The 8,193-nt window shown below is 41.9% G+C and overlaps 29 non-coding genes and 8 pseudogenes across 29 annotated transcripts; all 37 read right to left on the minus strand.

The window, feature by feature from the left end:
* Nucleotides 1-40: 40 nt before the first annotated feature.
* On the minus strand, nt 41-159 carry LOC135046780 (5S ribosomal RNA; annotated as a pseudogene).
* Nucleotides 160-266: 107 nt separating this feature from the next.
* Nucleotides 267-385, minus strand: LOC135047249 (5S ribosomal RNA). Its single transcript, XR_010239312.1, has one exon. It is a non-coding gene; the product is annotated as a 5S ribosomal RNA (ribosomal RNA).
* A 107-nt stretch (nt 386-492) lies between these two features.
* LOC135046645 (5S ribosomal RNA) lies at nt 493-611 on the minus strand (annotated as a pseudogene).
* A 107-nt stretch (nt 612-718) lies between these two features.
* On the minus strand, nt 719-838 carry LOC135046724 (5S ribosomal RNA; annotated as a pseudogene).
* Nucleotides 839-945: 107 nt separating this feature from the next.
* On the minus strand, nt 946-1,064 carry LOC135047038 (5S ribosomal RNA). Its single transcript, XR_010239111.1, has one exon. It is a non-coding gene; the product is annotated as a 5S ribosomal RNA (ribosomal RNA).
* A 107-nt stretch (nt 1,065-1,171) lies between these two features.
* Nucleotides 1,172-1,290, minus strand: LOC135046557 (5S ribosomal RNA). The gene has a single exon (XR_010238869.1). It is a non-coding gene; the product is annotated as a 5S ribosomal RNA (ribosomal RNA).
* A 107-nt stretch (nt 1,291-1,397) lies between these two features.
* LOC135047225 (5S ribosomal RNA) lies at nt 1,398-1,516 on the minus strand. Its single transcript, XR_010239291.1, has one exon. It is a non-coding gene; the product is annotated as a 5S ribosomal RNA (ribosomal RNA).
* A 107-nt stretch (nt 1,517-1,623) lies between these two features.
* Nucleotides 1,624-1,742, minus strand: LOC135047311 (5S ribosomal RNA). Its single transcript, XR_010239372.1, has one exon. It is a non-coding gene; the product is annotated as a 5S ribosomal RNA (ribosomal RNA).
* Nucleotides 1,743-1,849: 107 nt separating this feature from the next.
* On the minus strand, nt 1,850-1,968 carry LOC135046876 (5S ribosomal RNA). Its single transcript, XR_010238950.1, has one exon. It is a non-coding gene; the product is annotated as a 5S ribosomal RNA (ribosomal RNA).
* Nucleotides 1,969-2,075: 107 nt separating this feature from the next.
* Nucleotides 2,076-2,194, minus strand: LOC135046877 (5S ribosomal RNA). Its single transcript, XR_010238951.1, has one exon. It is a non-coding gene; the product is annotated as a 5S ribosomal RNA (ribosomal RNA).
* Nucleotides 2,195-2,301: 107 nt separating this feature from the next.
* LOC135046936 (5S ribosomal RNA) lies at nt 2,302-2,420 on the minus strand. The gene has a single exon (XR_010239011.1). It is a non-coding gene; the product is annotated as a 5S ribosomal RNA (ribosomal RNA).
* A 107-nt stretch (nt 2,421-2,527) lies between these two features.
* Nucleotides 2,528-2,646, minus strand: LOC135047068 (5S ribosomal RNA). Its single transcript, XR_010239140.1, has one exon. It is a non-coding gene; the product is annotated as a 5S ribosomal RNA (ribosomal RNA).
* Nucleotides 2,647-2,753: 107 nt separating this feature from the next.
* Nucleotides 2,754-2,872, minus strand: LOC135047069 (5S ribosomal RNA). Its single transcript, XR_010239141.1, has one exon. It is a non-coding gene; the product is annotated as a 5S ribosomal RNA (ribosomal RNA).
* Nucleotides 2,873-2,979: 107 nt separating this feature from the next.
* LOC135047097 (5S ribosomal RNA) lies at nt 2,980-3,098 on the minus strand. The gene has a single exon (XR_010239169.1). It is a non-coding gene; the product is annotated as a 5S ribosomal RNA (ribosomal RNA).
* Nucleotides 3,099-3,205: 107 nt separating this feature from the next.
* On the minus strand, nt 3,206-3,324 carry LOC135046781 (5S ribosomal RNA; annotated as a pseudogene).
* Nucleotides 3,325-3,431: 107 nt separating this feature from the next.
* On the minus strand, nt 3,432-3,550 carry LOC135047250 (5S ribosomal RNA). Its single transcript, XR_010239313.1, has one exon. It is a non-coding gene; the product is annotated as a 5S ribosomal RNA (ribosomal RNA).
* A 107-nt stretch (nt 3,551-3,657) lies between these two features.
* Nucleotides 3,658-3,776, minus strand: LOC135046648 (5S ribosomal RNA; annotated as a pseudogene).
* Nucleotides 3,777-3,883: 107 nt separating this feature from the next.
* Nucleotides 3,884-4,003, minus strand: LOC135046725 (5S ribosomal RNA; annotated as a pseudogene).
* A 107-nt stretch (nt 4,004-4,110) lies between these two features.
* On the minus strand, nt 4,111-4,229 carry LOC135047039 (5S ribosomal RNA). The gene has a single exon (XR_010239112.1). It is a non-coding gene; the product is annotated as a 5S ribosomal RNA (ribosomal RNA).
* Nucleotides 4,230-4,336: 107 nt separating this feature from the next.
* Nucleotides 4,337-4,455, minus strand: LOC135046558 (5S ribosomal RNA). Its single transcript, XR_010238870.1, has one exon. It is a non-coding gene; the product is annotated as a 5S ribosomal RNA (ribosomal RNA).
* Nucleotides 4,456-4,562: 107 nt separating this feature from the next.
* On the minus strand, nt 4,563-4,681 carry LOC135047226 (5S ribosomal RNA). The gene has a single exon (XR_010239292.1). It is a non-coding gene; the product is annotated as a 5S ribosomal RNA (ribosomal RNA).
* Nucleotides 4,682-4,788: 107 nt separating this feature from the next.
* On the minus strand, nt 4,789-4,907 carry LOC135047312 (5S ribosomal RNA). The gene has a single exon (XR_010239373.1). It is a non-coding gene; the product is annotated as a 5S ribosomal RNA (ribosomal RNA).
* A 107-nt stretch (nt 4,908-5,014) lies between these two features.
* On the minus strand, nt 5,015-5,133 carry LOC135046878 (5S ribosomal RNA). The gene has a single exon (XR_010238953.1). It is a non-coding gene; the product is annotated as a 5S ribosomal RNA (ribosomal RNA).
* A 107-nt stretch (nt 5,134-5,240) lies between these two features.
* On the minus strand, nt 5,241-5,359 carry LOC135046879 (5S ribosomal RNA). The gene has a single exon (XR_010238954.1). It is a non-coding gene; the product is annotated as a 5S ribosomal RNA (ribosomal RNA).
* A 107-nt stretch (nt 5,360-5,466) lies between these two features.
* LOC135046937 (5S ribosomal RNA) lies at nt 5,467-5,585 on the minus strand. Its single transcript, XR_010239012.1, has one exon. It is a non-coding gene; the product is annotated as a 5S ribosomal RNA (ribosomal RNA).
* A 107-nt stretch (nt 5,586-5,692) lies between these two features.
* On the minus strand, nt 5,693-5,811 carry LOC135047071 (5S ribosomal RNA). The gene has a single exon (XR_010239143.1). It is a non-coding gene; the product is annotated as a 5S ribosomal RNA (ribosomal RNA).
* A 107-nt stretch (nt 5,812-5,918) lies between these two features.
* On the minus strand, nt 5,919-6,037 carry LOC135047132 (5S ribosomal RNA). Its single transcript, XR_010239202.1, has one exon. It is a non-coding gene; the product is annotated as a 5S ribosomal RNA (ribosomal RNA).
* Nucleotides 6,038-6,144: 107 nt separating this feature from the next.
* Nucleotides 6,145-6,263, minus strand: LOC135047227 (5S ribosomal RNA). The gene has a single exon (XR_010239293.1). It is a non-coding gene; the product is annotated as a 5S ribosomal RNA (ribosomal RNA).
* Nucleotides 6,264-6,370: 107 nt separating this feature from the next.
* LOC135046585 (5S ribosomal RNA) lies at nt 6,371-6,489 on the minus strand (annotated as a pseudogene).
* A 107-nt stretch (nt 6,490-6,596) lies between these two features.
* LOC135046454 (5S ribosomal RNA) lies at nt 6,597-6,715 on the minus strand. The gene has a single exon (XR_010238769.1). It is a non-coding gene; the product is annotated as a 5S ribosomal RNA (ribosomal RNA).
* A 107-nt stretch (nt 6,716-6,822) lies between these two features.
* On the minus strand, nt 6,823-6,941 carry LOC135046880 (5S ribosomal RNA). The gene has a single exon (XR_010238955.1). It is a non-coding gene; the product is annotated as a 5S ribosomal RNA (ribosomal RNA).
* A 107-nt stretch (nt 6,942-7,048) lies between these two features.
* On the minus strand, nt 7,049-7,167 carry LOC135046881 (5S ribosomal RNA). The gene has a single exon (XR_010238956.1). It is a non-coding gene; the product is annotated as a 5S ribosomal RNA (ribosomal RNA).
* A 107-nt stretch (nt 7,168-7,274) lies between these two features.
* LOC135046938 (5S ribosomal RNA) lies at nt 7,275-7,393 on the minus strand. Its single transcript, XR_010239013.1, has one exon. It is a non-coding gene; the product is annotated as a 5S ribosomal RNA (ribosomal RNA).
* Nucleotides 7,394-7,500: 107 nt separating this feature from the next.
* LOC135047072 (5S ribosomal RNA) lies at nt 7,501-7,619 on the minus strand. The gene has a single exon (XR_010239144.1). It is a non-coding gene; the product is annotated as a 5S ribosomal RNA (ribosomal RNA).
* A 107-nt stretch (nt 7,620-7,726) lies between these two features.
* LOC135047133 (5S ribosomal RNA) lies at nt 7,727-7,845 on the minus strand. Its single transcript, XR_010239203.1, has one exon. It is a non-coding gene; the product is annotated as a 5S ribosomal RNA (ribosomal RNA).
* A 107-nt stretch (nt 7,846-7,952) lies between these two features.
* LOC135046526 (5S ribosomal RNA) lies at nt 7,953-8,071 on the minus strand. Its single transcript, XR_010238839.1, has one exon. It is a non-coding gene; the product is annotated as a 5S ribosomal RNA (ribosomal RNA).
* Nucleotides 8,072-8,178: 107 nt separating this feature from the next.
* Nucleotides 8,179-8,193, minus strand: part of LOC135046586 (5S ribosomal RNA) — a 119-nt pseudogene continuing 104 nt past the window's right edge.

The following is an 8,193-nucleotide window of genomic DNA, read 5'->3' on the forward strand; positions in this document are numbered from 1 at the left end:
AATGGAATGCATCAACAGAACGGTGTTGGCAGTATAAAAATATCTACAGCACCTTGTAGTCCCAGGTGGTCTCCCATCCAAGTACTAACCAGGCCCAACACTGCTTAGCTTCCAAAATCAGATGAGATTGGGCATAACCAATGTGGTGTGGCTGTAGAAGAGCTTTATGGTTTCTGTTAGTACTTTTCTACTTCTAACTACTGGTTCATAAATGAATACGTTTGAAAATGGAATGCATCAACAGAACGGTGTTGGTAGTATAAAATTATCTACAGCACTTTGTATTCCCAGGTGGTCTCCCATCCAAGTACTAACCAGGCCCAACACTGCTTAGCTTCCAAGATCAGATGAGATTGGGCGTATCCAGTGTGGTGTGGCTGTAGATGAGCTTTATGGCTTCTGTTAGAACTTTTCTACTTCTAACTACTGGTTCATAAATGAATACGTTTGAAAATGGAATGCATCAACAGAACGGTGTTGGCAGTATAAAAATATCTACAGCACCTTGTATTCCCAGGTGGTCTCCCATCCAAGTACTAACCAGGCCCAATACTGCTTTGCTTCCAAGATCAGATGAGATTGGGCGTATCCACTGTGGTGTGGCTGTAGATGAGCTTTGTGGTTTCTGTTAGAACTTTTCTACTTCTAACTACTGGTTCATAAATGAATACGTTTGAAAATGGAATGCATCAACAGAACGGTGTTGGCAGTATAAAAATATCTACACCACCTATGTATTCCCAGGTGGTCTCCCATCCAAGTACTAACCAGGCCCAACACTGCTTAGCTTCCAAGATCAGATGAGATTGGGCATATCCAGTGTGGTGTGGCTGTAGAAGAGCTTTATGGTTTCGGTTAGTACTTTTCTACTTCTAACTACTGGTTCATGAATGAATACGTTTGAAAATGGAATGCATCAACAGAACGGTGTTGGTAGTATAAAAATATCTACAGCACCTTGTATTCCCAGGTGGTCTCCCATCCAAGTACTAACCAGGCCCAACACTGCTTAGCTTCCAAGATCAGATGAGATTGGGCGTATCCAGTGTGGTGTTGCTGTAGATGAACTTTCTGGTTTCTGTTAGAACTTTTCTACTGCTAACTACTAGTTCATAAATGAATACGTTTTAAAATGGAATGCATCAACAGAACGGTGTTGGCAGTATAAAAATATCTACAGCACCTCGTATTCCCAGGTGGTCTCCCATCCAAGAACTAACCAGGCCCAACACTGCTCAGCTTCCAAGATCAGATGAGATTGGGCGTATCCAGTGTGGTGTGGCTGTAGATGAGCTTTGTGGTTTCTGTTAGAACTTTTCTACTTCTAACTACTGGTTCATAAATGAATACGTTTGAAAATGGAATGCATCAACAAAACGGTGTTGGTTGTATAAAAATATCTACATCACCTTGTATTCCCAGGTGGTCTCCCATCCAAGTACTAACCAGGCCCAACACTGCTTAGCTTCCAAGATCAGATGAGATTGGGCGTATCCAGTGTGGTGTGGCTGTAGATGAGCTTTGGGGTTTCTGTTAGAACTTTTCTACTTCTAACTACTGGTTCATAAATGAATACGTTTGAAAATGGAATGCATCAACAGAACGGTGTTGGCAGTATAAAAATATCTACAGCACCTTGTATTCCCAGGTGGTCTCCCATCCAAGTACTAACCAGGCCCAACACTGCTTAGCTTCCAAGATCAGATGAGATTGGGCGTATCCAGTGTCGTGTGGCTGTAGATGAACTTTGTGGTTTCTGTTAGAACTTTTCTACTTCTAACTACTGGTTCATAAATGAATACGTTTTAAAATGGAATGCATCAACAGAACGGTGTTGGCAGTATAAAATTATCTACAGCACCTTGTATTCCCAGGTGGTCTCCCATCCAAGTACTAACCAGGCCCAACACTGCTTAGCTTCCAAGATCAGATGAGATTGGGCGTATCCAGTGTGGTGTGGCTGTAGATGAGCTTTGTGGTTTCTGTTAGAACTTTTCTACTTCTAACTACTGGTTCATAAATAAATACGTTTGAAAATGGAATGCATCAACAGAACGGTGTTGGCAGTATAAAAATATCTACAGCACCTTGTATTCCCAGGTGGTCTCCCATCCAAGTACTAACCAGGCCCAACACTGCTTAGCTTCCAAGATCAGATGAGATTGGGCGTATCCAGTGTGGTGTGGCTGTAGATGAGCTTTGTGGTTTCTGTTAGAACTTTTCTACTTCTAACTACTGGTTCATAAATGAATACGTTTGAAAATGGAATGCATCAACAGAACGGTGTTGGCAGTATAAACATATCTACAGCACCTTGTATTCCCAGGTGGTCTCCCATCCAAGTACTAACCAGGCCCAACACTGCTTAGCTTCCAAGTTCAGATGAGATTGGGCGTATCCAGTGTGGTGTTGCTGTAGATGAACTTTCTGGTTTCTGTTAGAACTTTTCTACTTCTAACTACTGGTTCATAAATGAATATGTTTGAAAATGGTATGCATCAACAGAACAGTGTTGGCAGTATAAAAATATCTACAGCACCTTGTATTCCCAGGTGGCCTCCCATCCAAGTACTAACCAGGCCCAACACTGCTTAGCTTCCAAGATCAGATGAGATTGGGCGTATCCAGTGTGGTGTGGCTGTAGATGAGCTTTGTGGTTTCTATTAGAACTTTTCTACTTCTAACTACTGGTTCATAAATGAATACGTTTGAAAATGGAATGCATCAACAGAACAGTGTTGGCAGTATAAAAATATCTACAGCACCTTGTATTCCCAGGTGGCCTCCCATCCAAGTACTAACCAGGCCCAACACTGCTTAGCTTCCAAGATCAGATGAGATTGGGCGTATCCAGTGTGGTGTGGCTGTAGATGAGCTTTGTGGTTTCTATTAGAACTTTTCTACTTCTAACTACTGGTTCATAAATGAATACGTTTGAAAATGGAATGCATCAACAGAACAGTGTTGGCAGTATAAAAATATCTACAGCACCTTGTATTCCCAGGTGGTCTCCCATCCAAGTACTAACCAGGCCCAACACTGCTTAGCTTCCAAGATCAGATGAGATTGGGCGTATCCAGTGTGGTGAGGCTGTAGATGAGCTTTGTTGTTTCTGTTAGAACTTTTCTACTTCTAACTACTGGTTCATAAATGAATACGTTTGAAAATGGAATGCATCAACAGAACGGTGTTGGCAGTATAAAAATATCTACAGCACCTTGTAGTCCCAGGTGGTCTCCCATCCAAGTACTAACCAGGCCCAACACTGCTTAGCTTCCAAAATCAGATGAGATTGGGCATAACCAATGTGGTGTGGCTGTAGAAGAGCTTTATGGTTTCTGTTAGTACTTTTCTACTTCTAACTACTGGTTCATAAATGAATACGTTTGAAAATGGAATGCATCAACAGAACGGTGTTGGTAGTATAAAATTATCTACAGCACTTTGTATTCCCAGGTGGTCTCCCATCCAAGTACTAACCAGGCCCAACACTGCTTAGCTTCCAAGATCAGATGAGATTGGGCGTATCCAGTGTGGTGTGGCTGTAGATGAGCTTTATGGCTTCTGTTAGAACTTTTCTACTTCTAACTACTGGTTCATAAATGAATACGTTTGAAAATGGAATGCATCAACAGAACGGTGTTGGCAGTATAAAAATATCTACAGCACCTTGTATTCCCAGGTGGTCTCCCATCCAAGTACTAACCAGGCCCAATACTGCTTTGCTTCCAAGATCAGATGAGATTGGGCGTATCCACTGTGGTGTGGCTGTAGATGAGCTTTGTGGTTTCTGTTAGAACTTTTCTACTTCTAACTACTGGTTCATAAATGAATACGTTTGAAAATGGAATGCATCAACAGAACGGTGTTGGCAGTATAAAAATATCTACACCACCTATGTATTCCCAGGTGGTCTCCCATCCAAGTACTAACCAGGCCCAACACTGCTTAGCTTCCAAGATCAGATGAGATTGGGCATATCCAGTGTGGTGTGGCTGTAGAAGAGCTTTATGGTTTCGGTTAGTACTTTTCTACTTCTAACTACTGGTTCATGAATGAATACGTTTGAAAATGGAATGCATCAACAGAACGGTGTTGGTAGTATAAAAATATCTACAGCACCTTGTATTCCCAGGTGGTCTCCCATCCAAGTACTAACCAGGCCCAACACTGCTTAGCTTCCAAGATCAGATGAGATTGGGCGTATCCAGTGTGGTGTTGCTGTAGATGAACTTTCTGGTTTCTGTTAGAACTTTTCTACTGCTAACTACTAGTTCATAAATGAATACGTTTTAAAATGGAATGCATCAACAGAACGGTGTTGGCAGTATAAAAATATCTACAGCACCTCGTATTCCCAGGTGGTCTCCCATCCAAGAACTAACCAGGCCCAACACTGCTCAGCTTCCAAGATCAGATGAGATTGGGCGTATCCAGTGTGGTGTGGCTGTAGATGAGCTTTGTGGTTTCTGTTAGAACTTTTCTACTTCTAACTACTGGTTCATAAATGAATACGTTTGAAAATGGAATGCATCAACAAAACGGTGTTGGTTGTATAAAAATATCTACATCACCTTGTATTCCCAGGTGGTCTCCCATCCAAGTACTAACCAGGCCCAACACTGCTTAGCTTCCAAGATCAGATGAGATTGGGCGTATCCAGTGTGGTGTGGCTGTAGATGAGCTTTGGGGTTTCTGTTAGAACTTTTCTACTTCTAACTACTGGTTCATAAATGAATACGTTTGAAAATGGAATGCATCAACAGAACGGTGTTGGCAGTATAAAAATATCTACAGCACCTTGTATTCCCAGGTGGTCTCCCATCCAAGTACTAACCAGGCCCAACACTGCTTAGCTTCCAAGATCAGATGAGATTGGGCGTATCCAGTGTCGTGTGGCTGTAGATGAACTTTGTGGTTTCTGTTAGAACTTTTCTACTTCTAACTACTGGTTCATAAATGAATACGTTTTAAAATGGAATGCATCAACAGAACGGTGTTGGCAGTATAAAATTATCTACAGCACCTTGTATTCCCAGGTGGTCTCCCATCCAAGTACTAACCAGGCCCAACACTGCTTAGCTTCCAAGATCAGATGAGATTGGGCGTATCCAGTGTGGTGTGGCTGTAGATGAGCTTTGTGGTTTCTGTTAGAACTTTTCTACTTCTAACTACTGGTTCATAAATAAATACGTTTGAAAATGGAATGCATCAACAGAACGGTGTTGGCAGTATAAAAATATCTACAGCACCTTGTATTCCCAGGTGGTCTCCCATCCAAGTACTAACCAGGCCCAACACTGCTTAGCTTCCAAGATCAGATGAGATTGGGCGTATCCAGTGTGGTGTGGCTGTAGATGAGCTTTGTGGTTTCTGTTAGAACTTTTCTACTTCTAACTACTGGTTCATAAATGAATACGTTTGAAAATGGAATGCATCAACAGAACGGTGTTGGCAGTATAAACATATCTACAGCACCTTGTATTCCCAGGTGGTCTCCCATCCAAGTACTAACCAGGCCCAACACTGCTTAGCTTCCAAGTTCAGATGAGATTGGGCGTATCCAGTGTGGTGTTGCTGTAGATGAACTTTCTGGTTTCTGTTAGAACTTTTCTACTTCTAACTACTGGTTCATAAATGAATATGTTTGAAAATGGTATGCATCAACAGAACAGTGTTGGCAGTATAAAAATATCTACAGCACCTTGTATTCCCAGGTGGCCTCCCATCCAAGTACTAACCAGGCCCAACACTGCTTAGCTTCCAAGATCAGATGAGATTGGGCGTATCCAGTGTGGTGTGGCTGTAGATGAGCTTTGTGGTTTCTGTTAGAACTTTTCTACTTCTAACTACTGGTTCATAAATGAATACGTTTGAAAATGGAATGCATCAACAGAACGGTGTTGGCAGTATAAAAATATCTACAGCACCTCGTATTCCCAGGTGGTCTCCCATCCAAGAACTAACCAGGCCCAACACTGCTTAGCTTCCAAGATCAGATGAGATTGGGCGTATCCAGTGTGGTGTGGCTGTAGATGAGCTTTGTGGTTTCTGTTAGAACTTTTCTACTTCTAACTACTGGTTCATAAATGAATACGTTTGAAAATGGAATGCATGAACAGAACGGTGTTGGTTGTATAAAAATATCTACATCACCTTGTATTCCCAGGTGGTCTCCCATCCAAGTACTAACCAGGCCCAACACTGCTTAGCTTCCAAGATCAGATGAGATTGGGCGTATCCAGTGTGGTGTGGCTGTAGATGAGCTTTGTGGTTTCTATTAGAACTTTTCTACTTCTAACTACTGGTTCATAAATGAATACGTTTGAAAATGGAATGCATCAACAGAACAGTGTTGGCAGTATAAAAATATCTACAGCACCTTGTATTCCCAGGTGGTCTCCCATCCAAGTACTAACCAGGCCCAACACTGCTTAGCTTCCAAGATCAGATAAGATTGGGCGTATCCAGTGTCGTGTGGCTGTAGATGAACTTTGTGGTTTCTGTTAGAACTTTTCTACTTCTAACTACTGGTTCATAAATGAATACGTTTTAAAATGGAATGCATCAACAGAACGGTGTTGGCAGTATAAAAATATCTACAGCACCTTGTATTCCCAGGTGGTCTCCCATCCAAGTACTAACCAAGCCCAACACTGCTTAGCTTCCAAGATCAGATGAGATTGGGCGTATCCAGTGTCGTGTGGCTGTAGATGAACTTTGTGGTTTCTGTTAGAACTTTTCTACTTCTAACTACTGGTTCATAAATGAATACGTTTTAAAATGGAATGCATCAACAGAACGGTGTTGGTAGTATAAAATTATCTACAGCACCTTGTATTCCCAGGTGGTCTCCCATCCAAGTACTAACCAGGCCCAACACTGCTTAGCTTCCAAGATCAGATGAGATTGGGCGTATCCAGTGTGGTGTGGCTGTAGATGAGCTTTGTGGTTTCTGTTAGAACTTTTCTACTTCTAACTACTGGTTCATAAATAAATACGTTTGAAAATGGAATGCATCAACAGAACGGTGTTGGCAGTATAAAAATATCTACAGCACCTTGTATTCCCAGGTGGTCTCCCATCCAAGTACTAACCAGGCCCAACACTGCTTAGCTTCCAAGATCAGATGAGATTGGGCGTATCCAGTGTGGTGTGGCTGTAGATGAGCTTTGTGGTTTCTGTTAGAACTTTTCTACTTCTAACTACTGGTTCATAAATGAATACGTTTGAAAATGGAATGCATCAACAGAACGGTGTTGGCAGTATAAACATATCTACAGCACCTTGTATTCCCAGGTGGTCTCCCATCCAAGTACTAACCAGGCCCAACACTGCTTAGCTTCCAAGTTCAGATGAGATTGGGCGTATCCAGTGTGGTGTTGCTGTAGATGAACTTTCTGGTTTCTGTTAGAACTTTTCTACTTCTAACTACTGGTTCATAAATGAATATGTTTGAAAATGGTATGCATCAACAGAACAGTGTTGGCAGTATAAAAATATCTACAGCACCTTGTATTCCCAGGTGGCCTCCCATCCAAGTACTAACCAGGCCCAACACTGCTTAGCTTCCAAGATCAGATGAGATTGGGCGTATCCAGTGTGGTGTGGCTGTAGATGAGCTTTGTGGTTTCTGTTAGAACTTTTCTACTTCTAACTACTGGTTCATAAATGAATACGTTTGAAAATGGAATGCATCAACAGAACGGTGTTGGCAGTATAAAAATATCTACAGCACCTCGTATTCCCAGGTGGTCTCCCATCCAAGAACTAACCAGGCCCAACACTGCTTAGCTTCCAAGATCAGATGAGATTGGGCGTATCCAGTGTGGTGTGGCTGTAGATGAGCTTTGTGGTTTCTGTTAGAACTTTTCTACTTCTAACTACTGGTTCATAAATGAATACGTTTGAAAATGGAATGCATCAACAGAACGGTGTTGGTTGTATAAAAATATCTACATCACCTTGTATTCCCAGGTGGTCTCCCATCCAAGTACTAACCAGGCCCAACACTGCTTAGCTTCCAAGATCAGATGAGATTGGGCGTATCCAGTGTGGTGTGGCTGTAGAGGAGCTTTGTGGTTTCTATTAGAACTTTTCTACTTCTAACTACTGGTTCATAAATGAATACGTTTGAAAATGGAATGCATCAACAGAACGGTGTTGGCAGTATAAAAATATCTACAGCACCTT

This window comes from Pseudophryne corroboree, unplaced genomic scaffold (genome assembly GCF_028390025.1).
Source record: "Pseudophryne corroboree isolate aPseCor3 unplaced genomic scaffold, aPseCor3.hap2 scaffold_925, whole genome shotgun sequence".
In the NCBI taxonomy this organism is placed as follows: Eukaryota; Metazoa; Chordata; class Amphibia; order Anura; family Myobatrachidae; genus Pseudophryne; species Pseudophryne corroboree.